The sequence below is a fragment of the Protopterus annectens genome, chromosome 2.part1 (assembly GCF_019279795.1).
Source record: "Protopterus annectens isolate FY-2018-M chromosome 2.part1, PAN1.0, whole genome shotgun sequence".
In the NCBI taxonomy this organism is placed as follows: domain Eukaryota; kingdom Metazoa; phylum Chordata; order Ceratodontiformes; family Protopteridae; genus Protopterus; species Protopterus annectens.
In genome coordinates, this window is record NC_056729.1 from 1,829,182,608 (window position 1) to 1,829,197,333 (window position 14,726).

A 14,726-nucleotide genomic window follows, 5' to 3' on the forward strand; every position below is an offset into this window, starting at 1 on the left:
GCCAAAGTTATATATACACCTTGCACAAAAAATATGGGATGCAAACCAGTCCACTACATTTCAGTACCATGGTTAGGCTTAAGACGACCCTCTAAGGTCACTAGCCTAGTAATTAGTAATTACTATGATCCTATGAGGAAAAAAAAATGTCATCATAATATTCCATCTATGCTGTCCATTTTCATTCTTCCTCAAATTTTGTATTTGGAGCATATCATCGTAGCTGACCAGCTGCTTCTATTAGCTCGTGGATAACTGAAAGCTCTCAAGCTCCTCTAGTCCCTAACTTAAGTCGGATCTTGTTTGCTTAACTTGGATCTTGTTTGCTCCCCCTTGTATCTGTAGAGTATTACAAAGGAATACCAATAGTCGGGTAACCAGCAAAATCACATTCAGAAAGGAACAGAGTTCCTACACCATCTTTGATTCTTCCAAAAGAATGACAAGGAGGGGGTTGGTGGGAGGGTAGTTGACAAAACTGAAAATGGACAACACAGATGGAACGTTATGGTGAGTAATTAACTTCTTCATCTGATGTCAATTTTCATTCTTCTCAACTCCTAGGACTGAGTCCCTAGATGCCCAACTCCTGGAGGGACTCTAAGGATACTTCCGTGCTCAACTGCAAAATCAGATCTGCCCCTGCAGGCCACATCTAATTTGCAATGAGCAATAAAGGTATGAGGATTGGGTCAAGTTGCAGCTGCATAAATATCATCTACAGAAGGTCTAACAAAAAAAAGCTAAAGTAGCCATCCATCTTGCAGAATGTGCTCTGGGCATTTTGGGTAATAACACGCCTAAGTTAGTATAAACAAAAGGTAATACAGTCAGTCAACCATTTAGCTAATGTTACTTTACAGACTGACTTGCCCAATTTTGAATATGAAAAGGATACAAACAGTTCTGTTTTTCTAAGATCTTTAGTTCTTTGTATGTAATTATCTATGAACATTCTGTACCATATACTCTGTTTTAAAAATTTGAAAAGAAAACTGGTAGGTTGACAGTTTGAATGATATTAGATTCTGACACCACCTTAGAAAGAAAGAATGGTCTGTTCTAAAGGAAACTCTGTCTTTATGGAAAATCAAATAAGGCCCTTAGAAGACAAGACCTGTAATTCAGAAAGCCTTCTGGCAGATGTTACTGCTACTAAAAAAAGTTTTCCAAGTTACATATTTCAGTTCTGTCTTAGCTGAAAGTTCAAAGAGCAATTATGCTAGAGCTTACAAAACTACATTTACATCCCAGGGGAGAGTAGGATCTTTAATAGGTCTAAGGAGAAACGTTACTTGTAGGTAAGCTCTACAAAGTTTGGAAGATGTGAGAGCTTATTCCAACATACAAGTTGGAGATGGCAGCTAAATGCACTAACTGTAGAACAGCCAGCTCCTTCATTGCAGATTGATGCTAGAAACTTCAGAACTTTAAAGGTAGGAGAACAGAAGGGGTCTAATCATTTTTATTGTGCCCAAAATCTTATCCAATTGCTCTTGTAAAGTTTTCTGATGGAAGCTTTGTGGGACGATAGAATATAACAGACTGGGGAGGAAATCCCGGGCTGTCTATCAATCCATGGAAGTGGAGAAACCATGAGGTCAACTTTACGACAGGAATGTCTGATGTATTGACTTTACGACAGGAATGTCTGGATGTATCAAGTCTGTCAGGTGAGACAGCACAAGATCCAAGGGGGATGAAGATGAGACCAAAGAAAAGAGAACCAAATCTGATAAGACCAATAAGAGGCAATGAGGATTACTGTGCTCTTTAATAGAGATGCTTTCAGAAGAAACTTAGGGATAAGGGGTAATGGGGGAGAAGTGCAAAGGAGACCAATGGGCCAATCATGAAGTAGAACATCTCTTGGTGACTCCGCTGATAGGGGAATGAGGGCAAAGAACCTTTTGCATTTAAGAGGGGGTGCAACATCATCACAAAATAGTTGACCCTATCAATGGAAAATTCTCTCCGCCACCTTAATACTGAGATCACTTATGAGGCATCAAAACGACCTGCTTAACTTGTCTGCAATCACGGACTTCCCCAGAATGTACACTGCTCCCAGAAATTGATTGGATAAGATTGCCCATTGCCACACTCTAAAGCTTCTTGGCACAGGGGATAAGATTTGGTTCCACCTTGTTTGCAGCTGTACCAGACCACAGACACTGTTTGAATTGCAATAGTCCCAGTGGGGAGAGTCTTGGAAGGCCTGCAATGCTAAGAGGACAGCTCACCTCCAGGACACTTAATATGCGTATTAGTCTCTGTGGGACCCTGTACCTTGGCCTGTCCTACCTAGAAAATGCCCCCCACCTGATCTGGGAGGCATCTGTGGTCATGGGTTGGTGAAGAACAAAGGGACAACCTTCTTGAACTTGACTGAATCCACCCACCACAGGAGTTATCTTTTGAAAGCTTGAGTTACCTTTATCTGACTGGACAGAAGGTGATAAAGAACAGACCACTGAGTAGCAAAAGTCCAATGAAGTATTCTCATATGGTAACTTGACAATGGTACCAAGATGACTGCCATTAAGATGGATCCTAAAGCGTGGAGGATTAATCAGGTTGCGAGAGAAGAGTTTTGGATGATTTTCCTGACCTAAAACTGAATTCTTGTCAAAAGGAAAAGATGCTGTTTGCAATAAAAGACAACATTTGGCAATTAACTGGCTAACTCTCTCTAGAATGTTTAAGAATCTGTTAACCAGCTTACTGTGTAATTTGATTTAATCCTGACTTGCGCTTACTTATGTAATCACTGTAACTAGTCTGTTTGTAATATGTAATGCTGGTATTATGTAATGCTGTATCTGCTTACCCTTGGAGCTTTTCTTCCGGGGCCTCCGCTGAAAATGGACATGCATCCAGTCGGACTATCCCAGTCAACAAATGTAAAATAAAAAAATAAATAAAATAAAATATCGTGTTGAAAGAAGCATCGATTAATTCCAATGTCTTTGTTGGTTCCAGATGAGCTTTGCTATAACTGACTGAAATGTCCAGATGGGAGCATATTTGGAGTACGTAATCTTGGGCTTGTACAAGTTGATGTCTGGTTGGAGCGGTGATGAGCCAGTCATCTAAAAATGGAAACACTCTGAATCCTTGCAGCCTCAATTGAGCTGTCACTTCTGCCATACAATTGAACACCCTGGAGGTTGTGGTGAGACCAAAGGGCACAGCTCTGAATTGGTAATGAACAGCTCCCAGCCAGAAGCAAAGACATCTCCTGGAGAGTCTGTTCATCTTGATATAGTACACATCCAGAAGATATATCAAGCACATCCAATCACCCTGGTGTAGAAAGGCAATATGGACTGAACTGACACCATCCGGAACTGTGTGTATTTAAATGACTGATTTAGGTTGTTGAGATCCAAATAAACTCCAGTTCCCTGTTTTCTTTGGCAGTAAAAAGAATCTTGAGTATGTTCTGGACTGTTACTGGTCTAGGACTTCTTGGATGACTATCTAGCAGCTTATTTCTAGCATTGCTGCCTCCTTCTGACTGGGTGGAACATCGGGGATTTTCTTGGAAACCAAAGAGGGTGAGGGATGGGAAAATGGTAGGATACAAATTCTGGATAATATCCTCTCTGCACCCATGAATCTTGTCATTTTTGATCAGGCTCACTGGTGCAGGGATAGATGACTCCCCCCAACTCCTTCCAGAGACTAACAGTTCGGCATTCTTTCAGGAGTGCTGGCAGGATTGGTCAAAGAAACTCTTTATCCTTGATTTTGCGGACCACCTCTGCAGCAAGGGCAACGCCTTCCACTCGAGTTTGAGTTTCCCCCTCTTCCTCTGGGGGAACTCTCTCCTTGTGATCCTAGAAGGGACCCTGGGATTTCTTGAACCACATATTTTGACCACCTCATGGATTCCTAGCAAAGCTTCATTAAGGGGTTGAGAAACATACTGACAAAGGAATAAGAAGTTATGTACTCACCATAACATTCCATCTGAGTAGGTAAACTTCATTTGTCAGCAACCTATGGGTTATCGGATCCGAGCCGGCAGTTTCCAACAGCTAAGATCCAAGCTCCAAGCTCCTCCCCCTTACCCATAACCCCCTGCCATCCCTTCCTGACCTCAGATCGAGTTTGCCTAAATGCAAGACCTGCAATCACAACCTGCCTAATCTAAACTGGATACAATCCACCATGAAAGCAGGAACCTCTATGAACATCCGAAAAGGACAGGGGGATGGAGGGAGGGACGGTTGCTGACAAATGAAGTTTACCTACTCAGATGGACATTATGGTGAGTACATAACTTCTTAATCTGAAGTAGTTAACTTCATCTGTGCATCAACCTATGGGACAGAGTCCCCAGCTACCTGAATCTTAGGAGGCCCTTATGGAAGGATGTTCCGGAGAAATGCAGAGCCAAAGGATGCTCTCCCTCTGGAAACCAGATCTAACTTATAGTGGTTTACAAATGTATGAGAAAAAGCCCACGTGGCTGCAGAGCAAATGACATCCAACGAAACTCTAGCCCGGAAAGCAGCAGAGGTAGAAACAGACCAAGTAGAACGGGCATGGACCAGAACTCTCATAAGCCAGGAGAATGCACTGGGAAATCCATCTGGAAAGTGTGACTTTAGAAACAGATTTTCCCAAACTGGATTTAGCAAGACACAAACAGCTGGTCTGATTTCCTATGACCGGCTGTCCTGTGCAAATAGAATCTTAATTGTCTGTGTACATCTAAAGACTGCAACTTGTATTCACCTTTATTTTGGTAATTGGGAAAGAAGACTGGCAAATTAATAGACTGGTTGATGTTAGCTTCGGAAGCAATTTTGGGCAGAAAGGAGGGATTGGTCCTGAGGAATACCCTATCTTTGCGGAAAGTCAAGTACGTTGGCTTGGCACAAAAGGCTTGGAGTTCCGAAACCCTTTTTGCCGAAGTAATAGCAACAAGAAAGGCTGTTTTCCAGGATAAGAATTTGAGATCTACTGAAGCAGCAGGCTCAAAGGGAGAAGCTGTTAAAGCCTGGAGTACCAGCGTCAAGTCCAAAGGAGGAATTACCTGCTTCACTGGAGGTCTTAGTAAGAAGGTGCATTTTAAGAAGGCCTTACACAATCTGGATGAGGTCAAAGGGCCAAGATCACATCCAACATGGTAATGAGCGATTGTCGCCAATTGGACTTTGACTGTGGAAGAGATAGCACCTTGATTGAATAGTTCTGACAGAAAATCCAGCACTGCTGGCAACGGAGCTGTAAAGGGATCTAGCTTCTGATGTTCTGCCCAAATAGAAAAGTGTTTCCATTTGCTACGATAAACCTTTCTAGTAGACGGCTTGTGAGCAGCTACTAGAATCGCTTTGACCGGGGAAGAGATACCGGGAGTCCTAGCTAACAGTGGAATTGGATCAACCAAGCCGTGAGCTTGATGTTGTTCAGGTTCTGGGCCGGCAGGTGCAAAGGGTGAGAGATCAGATCCGGGACAGGATCTAGAATCCAGGGAGGATTCACTAGATGAGACAATAGATACGGGAACCAGGCCTGATGAGGCCAGAATGGGGCTATGAGGATTATTCTGCTCCCCAACCATCTGCTTTCTGCAGAAATTTCAGCATCAGGGGAAGTGGAGGGTAAGCATAAAGTAGACAGGGTGGCCAAGCATGCACCAGAGCGTCTCTTGGTGGTTCCCCGGGTGGGGGAATTAGAGCGAAGTAGGTGTTGCACTTCGTGTTGGAAGGACAGGCGAAAAGATCGCAACAAGGTTGACCCCATTTGGAGAAGATCTGCTTCGCTATATTGGGATTCAGAGACCACTCGTACGGCGAGAGGATGGTGCTACTCAATTTGTCCGCTAAGATGTTGGACCGGCCCGGAATGCGTGTCGCTATGAGAAAACAGTTGGTGGAAATCGCCCATTCCCAAACTCTCATGGCCTCTCTACAAAGTGGATAGGACCTGGTCCCCCCTTGTTTGTTGATATACCAAACGACTGACATGTTGTCAGTTTGGATCGCAATAGTCCTGACGGGAAGAAGGCTCTGAAGTGCTTGCAATGCTAACAGCACCACCCTCATTTCCAGGACATTGATATGCAGTGAGGTCTCAGTCTGGTTCCACGTGCCTTGGACAGTTCTGCCCAAACAATGCACCCCCCCACCTGAGGCGAGAGGCGTCCGTGGTCACCGTGGTTAGGGGAGGGGACAAAGAGAATGGGCGTCTGGAGGTCTGGATTCTGGAGCCACCATAAGAGGGCTCTCCAGCAAACCGTGCTGAGAGGGACAGGATGACTCGGGGGGATAACGCAGGAAGGACCATTGGACTTGGAGGGTCCACTGCGGAATTCTCATATTTAGGCACGCCATGGGAAGGAGATTAATGGTAGCCACTATCGAGCCTAGGGCCCTCAGGACCAATTTCGCCTGAGGGACTGGGCAATGAAGAACGGCCTGTACATGGAGTCTTAGAGATCGCATCCGGTCCGGAGTTAAGAAGGCTAAGAGCTGGTTTGTGTCCAACCTGGCTCCAATGAAGTCTATGACCTGAGTCGGGAGAAGGGAGGATTTTCCCACATTGATCCTAATCCCCAGTCGGGGAACTAGGTGAAGAAAAACATTCCTGGCCGTGTAGAGTAGATGCCTTGTGGGGGCAGTCAGGAGCCAGTCGTCCAGGTATGGGAAGACCTGAATTCCCTGGAGTCTCAGGTGGGCCGCTATCACTAACATCTTGGTGAACACCCGGGGGGCTGTGGTGAGACCAAAGGGGAGGACCCTGAATTGGTAATGGCTGGCTCCTAGCCTGAAGCGGAGAAACCTCCTGGATCGTCTGTCCATCAAGATGTGGTAGTACGCATTCTTGAGTTCTATGGAGCACATCCAGTCATTCTCCTGCAACAGGGGGAGAATGGATTGAAGAGTGACCATCCGGAACTTTTCTTTGGCTATTGCCAGGTTCAAGAGGGATAGGTAGAGGATTGGTCTTAAGTCCCCCGTCTTTTTTGGCACCAAGAAGAACCTGGAGTAAAAGCCTGATCCGTACTGGTCTGGGGGGATGTGCTGGATCTCTCCTTTTTCTAGCAGCTGATGAATTTCTTTGGCTGCGGCCTCCCTCTGATCGGGTGGGACATCAGGGAGGTACCTAGGTCTGAGGGGGGGATGGAGAAATGGAATCTCGTAGCCTCTGGATATGATTCGAAGCACCCAGTGGTCTGTCGTGATGGACTCCCAAGCTGCTAGGTGCTTCAAGAAACGTCCCCGACTGCCTCCAGAGTGGAGCAGTCGGGTAACCCCTCAGGGTTGCTGCGTGGGCCTCTCAGAGAAAGGTTCTCTGGACCCAAAGTTCTTTGGGCCCCCTCTGCCTCTAGGGCGGCGTCCACCCTGTCCTCCTCTGCCTCTGAAGGACGGGGTTTCTGGAGTGAAACGAGACTGCTGAGACTTTCGGAACCACATCTTCTTCTGTCCCTTTGGTCGGACTCAGACGGCAGACGTCTTCCCGTCTTTCTCGCTCTGGACCAAGGTGTCTTGCCAAAGAGGGCAGAACCATCAAACAGGGCATTAGCGAATGATGCCTTGAAGGGTTCCGCAAAATCACAGTGGCGGAGCCACGCCTGTCGCCTTAGGACGCCCGCTCCGCTAGCTCTAGCGGCTTCCATAGCATGGGATAGTAGCCGCATAGAGGTACTGGAAATAGACCTGAGAGTGGCCATTCGGGTGGAATACACTTGTTTGTCCTCTGCCGACATGGACTCTGGGGGCGACTCTGCGTATTCTTTAATAAGATCCCGCTGGAGTCGTATGACGTGTGCCATGTAGTTCAGTGACCTTATCGAGAAGGTGGCTGAAGCAAACATCCGCTTCCCCAAGCGGTCTATCGCCTGAGACTCCTTGTCAGGGGGATGGACTGAGGGACTTTCCTGGGCCAGTTCCCTTTTGGTGGCTACTGCCACCAACATGGCATCTATGGGGGTTCCCTTACTCCAATGTGACCTGTCCGGGGGGGGGCTAAGAATTCTGTCTGGCCTCTTAGGGACGGGCTCCACAGTGTCCGGCTCCTTCCATGCCCTGGTAGTGATCAGATCTACCAGGGGATCGGCTGGAGGGGACAACCAAGAGGTAGACGGGCCTGCTTCAAATTCCTCCAGGAACACAGACTCGTCCGAGGTAGGCTTTGGGGCGGACCACCCCCCTCTGATCCTGAGCATCTCCATGAGGTCTCCGAATGAGACGTCTTCGGGGGGGGTGATCTTGGGGAACCTTCCCCTTCCTCCAAGTCAGTGTCCTCTGTCAAGGACTCAGGGGAGTCCAAGTGCCTCCATTTGCACCTGCGTTTGAGGAGCTTCCTCGGGGGGGGGGGCTGTCTGAGGAGGCCTCACCAACCATATCCTGTTCCAACATGGAAACGATCTGGGACGTCTGAGCAGGCTGACCCTGGGGCCGGGTGATGGAAGTCGGACCCATTTGCGAGGGAGTGCAGGGTGGAGTGGTAGCTGAGGCCGGGGGCCTGGAATCCCTCGACAGAACCCTCTCCACCACATCGAATGCCGAAGGAGAGCCGCTCTCCCTAGGATCCGAGAGCAGACCCTCCCTCGGATCCGACAAGCAGATCGGGGCCGAACCCGAAGGGCCAGTATGCTCCGACCTAGCCGGAGCCGAAGGCATACTGACTGCCTCAGATCCGAAGCTCAGCTCTCGGCTCCGAGAGCCTGGATCTGAAGAAAAGGGACCCGACAGGCTCGAGGGTGTAGGCGCCGAAGTACCCGACTCCATCAGCACTGACATTCCCCCGGCTCCAACGCTACTTGGCTCCGTAGACCACGAACCCGGGAAGCGGGTTGGGGAAGGAGCAATCCTTACCTACATCTGACAGACTGTCAGGGACAGAAGATTGAGCTGACACACAACACAATGTGATAAAGTTCTTGGAGATACTGGTTTTGTATTAGAATATTACCACACCAGATGCGCAGTAGCAAGGACTGCCCAAATCCCGCCAACTACTGTACGTTTCCCTGTAATTGCTAGTCTTACTGTGAATAAAAATGATACCCAACGTTACCAAATAGAATATGGAAAACAGTGTGGTTGAATGTGCACACTGCTGCAAGTGCGCGTTATCTATTCTATATAACATACACCTAAACTATTTGTAGTCCTCTGTGCAGGAACGCACATGGCAGATCTCTTCACCTGTATTCTGTTTTAATTATTACTGTTTCTTACCTGTTTGACATCCAGTATTTATTGGCGGTGCCACTCCATATATGCCAAATAATTTTCCATGTCATTCTGTTGGTCTGCAGATATATATTTTTCAAAATGTGATTTTTATTTGTAATGTCTGCTGCATTTATTCTGGGGGACAGTGGATTGCGGTAACTAAGATGAGTGGTACAAACCTGGAACCGTAACGTTTAACGTACAGTTCCAGTTGTTAACACTGAGGCATACCTCTCAATCTTTTAATGCCCAAAATCTGAACAAAGCCTAATAGAATGGGGGGCAAACTACCAAATATTAGGAGAAAATTTAAGTACTGCGTTTATAAACTTAGAAAGTTGTTAGCTTTACAAATTTTATGTTTACATTCTTTTGAAATGCATGTTAACTGTGAAAATAAAATGTGCGTCATTTACTGACTTCTGTGTTCAGTAATTTAACAGAAAACTACACATTTTGTGTTAATCTGATAAACACAAAAGTATACTTAAAGTTGGGGGGGGTGAAGGGGGGCTTGCCCCCCCTGCAAAAATTAGGATGGGGGTGTAAAGTACTGTGTACATAGTGCCCTTCTGCCCCACTAATACTCGAACCTGTCCTTACATCTCTTAATTAAAGGACACACAAAAACTAGCTTGGAAAGGCCGTATTTCAAGAACGGCAACATTGGGTCTTCTGTATGTCAAAAAATTTTAAATAAATATTTTGGGAAAAAAAGAGAACGGTAGCAAACGGTCACACATGGAATATTCAGAATAAATATTAAACAGGTCATTGGATAATCTGCATGGCTTGTCACAGCTGTATTTTGCATGCGACCTCACACGGGCTTGCCCTGTCAATCATGCAGGCCACGCCCACTCCTGCATGAAAATCACGGTGGGGTAATGTTCTAATACAAAGCAGAGATACCTGCTGGAAAGCAAGGCATGCATGTTACTTCCTGTTTAAAAAGTACCAATTCTGACAGTGAAAAGGAAAGCGGCTTCCTCAGAGAGTAGTGCATTCCTAAAAACGAATAGCTTACATGCCTAAAAGAAAGACTGGGAATAACACATGCTCCCTGCTTTTGTGTTTGGAGGTTTTATACCTCATGAAGCCTGCAAGATAATTTATTACATATGCATCAGCAACAAACTCAACCAATCAGGGAAATGCAGAAACATACATTATAGAAATGTGAATACATGTGGAGTGTTTGAGACGCTTTGTACTTCTTCATGGCCACTAGAAACACTTTTACTTTGATCAGCCCTAACACAACCAGCACCACTCCACTCAAGAAGCAATCATGCCTCATATACTTATAACATGGACACACACAAGGCTGTCGACTCCATCTCGATATACATCATTCTCAGATGGCTGGTCAACTTACAAGATCTTTTACTCAAAGTCTCCTTGTGTGTGTGTGTGTGTGTGTGTGTGTGTGTGTGTGTGTGTTAAAAAGAAAAAAAAAAACACTCAAACTAAACAGAATTCCACCAGAAGCTCTTGATAACACTAGGAGGTGGACCTGGTGGTGGACATCTCCGGAGCTTATCATGCAGGCTTCCAGTGTTGTACAGAATGGCACTCCTGTGGATAATGGCAGCCAAAGAGTCTATAGAAAGAGGTCATCTGGTGGGAGAGTTGAGCCATTCTTGTTATTGTCTTTAACAGTAACTGAGGGGTCATGCAATACCAACAGTCTAAATCACATTTGCAAAACTTAATGGCAATTATTGTGTATTTTATGTAATTCTTGCCTTGCTTTCTGGAACATTTTATTGCACTGAGTATATTTGTTTAGTTTTACTAGAACTTTACTCAATGGGCCTCCAATGAAAAGGGGCAAGCTTCCTACCCAGTTGGACTATTCAGGTACACAAATGCAATAAGCCAACATGAATCCAACTGTAGGTACACAAATTTATAAAAAAATATATGAGTGGGGGTTGGAACAATTATTATTTTTCTCAAAAAAAAAAAAGTGATGCAGACATGTCACACACCAAGTCATACAAATGCATTAGGATATGCTATGTATCTGTATAAATAGTTTAAACAAAAAAAAAACAAGTAATCTCCGTGGTATCCCTGAAGTCTCAAAACAACCCACTAAACAAGTACAGTGGGTCCAAAAACAAAACAGTGCAAGAAACTTCTCCGTGTGGAAGATTTTCAGTCCATATATCTCTAGTTAATCACTGTGTATTAATCAAATCAGACAACAGTAGTAGAAGGCGCGAACTTAAACTAGTCAAGTAAAAAAAAACAATAAAATATATATAACTGTACAGAATTACTAAGTATTCGAAAGTAATCCATGTGTGTAATACAATTAAAAGTTTACTGGAACTTAGAAAATTGCCACATTGTTTACATGACTATTTTTTTTTATTCTACCAGTGGGTTTTAAATACAATTTTACATGACTAATTTTATTTTATTCTACCAGTGGATTTTAAATACAATTTTAAATCAGTTGTAATTTAAGTGTATATTTTGTTTCCATCATACATTTTTTCTTATTATTTTTTCTTTTTCTGGTTCTCTTTTTTTCCACGGTTTTCAAAATGATGTGTAATAACAATACTAATTATACAACAATATTTTTATAGATAGTTTTTAGGGTTCTTGTACACAGACCTAAAGAAGTCTAGGACGACGAAAGCGATCTTTGTTAACACTAGGTTATGAAAATAGAACATGATTTTTACAATTGTTTTTTTACATGCAAAGTGTATATGTATATAATTATACTTTTTGATTGCCAAATAGACTAAGGTTGATATATTTCCAGCGATGTAGTATATTGTTCTTGGATAAAATCACAGACTTAACAATCCGCTTAATAATCTGGTTAAAAAAGAGGTACCCCATTATTATAAATTTTAATTAAAGTACATAAGGTTTATATTATGACAGCTACTAAGTAAGGCAGGACCAGCTCGAATGTCACACTGATGGGGGAAGGGATGTGAATTTAAAATGTGTAGCAATAACACCGTTTTACAGCACAATAAACCACTCCCTTGCCTGATAAAAAGTGTAAAGATATATATATATATATATATATATATATATATATATATATATATATATATACATATATACATAAAGCTTGTGAGGAAACTATTTGTTTTACTTGGATCGCTTGTCTGTGTACTTAATAAAGGATTTTCGACTGGAAACAGACTGCTTTGCCTTGCTTGGATTATTTTCGAATACTTAGTAATTCTGTACAATTATGTACTTTTTTTCTGACTTAAGACGAGTTTAAGCTCGTTACTTCTACTACTATTGTCTGATCTAATTAATGCACAGTAATTAACTAGAGATATATGGACTGAAAAATCTTCCACACAGATGTTTCTTACACTGTTTTGTATCAATAGTTTAGATGCAACACTTAGCAGGCAGTGATAAACATGCTCAAACAAAAATACGGGGAAAAGAACTCTCATATTAGGACAATAATGCACTTAAAGGTTACAAGTCAGTTTTCCTTTCCCTTAAGCACACATACACAGGAAAATAAAACTTACCATAAAAGTAAATCTGATCTCTCTGCTTCGGTCTACCCTGAATGGATGGTTCTTCAGATCCAACCTCGGATCTGACTTTGGCCACTCTAGACTTTTAGGATCCAAAGCTCAGGCTATTCCCCCTACCCATAAATCCCTTCCTAGCCCCAAAATTACCTCAGATAGAGTTTGCCCGCAACCACCAATTAAGTAAAATAGACAGATAGATATCAGATCATTAAAATACAAAAGATCTCCAAATATTACTATTATGGAGCTAAAAAGCACATGGCGCTAATCAGAGACCAAACTGTCATACCAGAAACTAAGGAAGGGTAACTTCCATAAAATGGAAGGGCAGATGCAGCCAACGCTCTATCACTATGTTACGTACATAACTTTTGTATCTGATGATATCTCTTCCATCAGTTACTCAGCTATTGGGATAAAGCCTCCAAAGTGCAGTAGTCAGGCAACTGTTCAGGAGAACTGATGAGGCTTCCCAGATAAAGGATCTTGGAAGCCTTGGTTCTTTGGACCTCCTCTGCTGCAAAGGTGACATCAAAATTCCCCACTCTGCCACAAAGGTGGGGGGGGGGGTCTACCTCCAGGAATGTCCAGAGAACACCCTTGGGTCTTTTGGAACCACAATGTTTTTTTTTACGTTCCTTCTGGTTCAAGGGGAAGGACCTTTGTGGAGTAGAAAACCATATTTCTACAGCTGAAGGGGTCTTCCCACCTTGCTCACTTCTAGAGAGGGCATTTTTGACTTCGGTCTGAAAAGGGTCGAACAATCAAAATGGGCATTCACAAAGTATGTAAGCACATCCAAGCAGGTCTCCCTTACAATAATGACTATACCTGCAGCTCTCAGCATACCTTCAGTAGCATTTGAAATGAAACTCGAGGCTATGGATAGGCACTGCTCACAGTTCCAGGAGGGGTTGGAGCCGGCAGAACCGCCAACGGAATTTGAGTCCAGAGGAACTTCCTCATCATTTTATCCACATCTACTTCTGTCAGGCTTCTGGTGGGCTGGACTGATCGACAGAGGATGAAGTTGAAAGAGGTCTGGAAGATCCATGTATTGGTCTTACCTGAAAGAAGGAAAAACAGAGTCTAGGGGACACTTGCTCCAGAGAATATCTTTCCTTCACAGAGGTGGAGACTGGGATCCTATGAAGAAGTTTGCTTTGATGGTTTTGAAAGTTTACTGGCTGGAGCCAAAGAAGGCTCAGAACAGAAGGGGTCAGGGGAACACTTCCTAGGCTCTTTGCCCTTTTCCCTGGGCTTGTCACTCTCTTTTCCCCTATATGTCTGAGGGCTTCTTGGCAGGGGGGCAAGCTCAAGAAGCAGAAGATAAAGACTGGGACAAGTATTCTGCTGTGGCTGGGAGAAGTTCATTGAAAACCAATTTATGACATTCCGTAATGACCCACTGGCCAAATGCAGTACAAACAAGACACATTTCATTAACATAGGCTGGGCCCAAACAGTGCACACACTTAGGGGATCTTTTGGCTGGCAGGCTACTCATTTATTGAAGCCTGATGGCTTCTCAGCCATAGTAACACCAAAAAACAGTGTTGCAATAGTACAGATAAAAGCAATATGACAAACATAACAACAATAACAATAATAATACTAATAATCATAGAAAGCTGGACTTATAGCAAGCACTACAGCTACCAGAAAGGGTGAAAAGGGCCAATGGTGTGAAAGGAGAAACTTTTATTTATAGGTAAAGGAAAAACTAGTTGAACAGAAACAAGAATAAAAAGGATATATACCAAAATAGGTACATGAAAGTATAAACCCCCAAAACATACATCACTTTGCTGAGGCAAGCATGAACAAATGATTCACATCTGTTTTGCTAAGAGTGGCAAACAAGCTCTCAGGTAATGTTGGGGATAGGAGGGGATTATGTGTTAGGGTAGAAGCCTGAGCATTGGATCCTAAAGTCTAGAGTGGCCGAAGTCAGATCTGAAGATGCAACCATTGAGGAATGGAAGGAACA